Here is a 699-nt window from a genome sequence, read left to right as displayed (position 1 = left end):
ATTCCTTGTTTGTCCTTATTTTTTCATTGATGGTCTTTATAGTTCTAGGTTAAATCTTTAATCCACATTGAGTTCATTTTTGTATATGGTGTGAGATATATGTCTTGTTTCATTCTTCTGCAAATTAATTTCTCGTTTTGCTACTACCATTTTTAGAAGAAATTATGACTTCCTCATTTAACGTACTTTAGCCCTTTGTGGAAGATCAACAAACTGTAGGTAGATGGATTTATTTCTGGATTCTCAATTCTGTTCCACTGATCTTTGTGCCTTTCATTATTTTGAGTCTCTTTCATTGGAAGCATAGATGTTTATTATGATTATGTCCTCTTGTTCAACTGAGCCTTTAATCATGAGATAATGCCTTCTTTGTCTCTTATGCTGGTTTTTGCCTTAAAGTCTATTTTATCAGAAATTAATATTGCCACACCTGCTTGTTTTGTTTTTATTGCCATTAGTTTGAGATATTTTTATTCATCCTTTGATTTTTAGCCTAATTTTATGTTTGTGTGTAAGGTATGTCTCTTATAGGCAACAGATACTGTTTTATTCATTCTGCTACTCAGTCTTTTGACTAGTGCATTTAATTACATCGTGTAATTATACATGGGTATAAATTGATTGCTGTTTTTTTTGCTGTGTTTGTATGTTTTTGTGGTGTTGATAGTTTCTTTGTTCCACATAAATTTCTGCATTAAG

The sequence above is a fragment of the Chrysochloris asiatica genome, unplaced genomic scaffold (assembly GCF_000296735.1).
Source record: "Chrysochloris asiatica unplaced genomic scaffold, ChrAsi1.0 scaffold00034, whole genome shotgun sequence".
Classification (NCBI taxonomy): Eukaryota; Metazoa; Chordata; class Mammalia; order Afrosoricida; family Chrysochloridae; genus Chrysochloris; species Chrysochloris asiatica.
The sequence above is the reverse complement of the archived record's forward strand: the minus strand, read 5'-3'. Positions refer to the sequence as shown.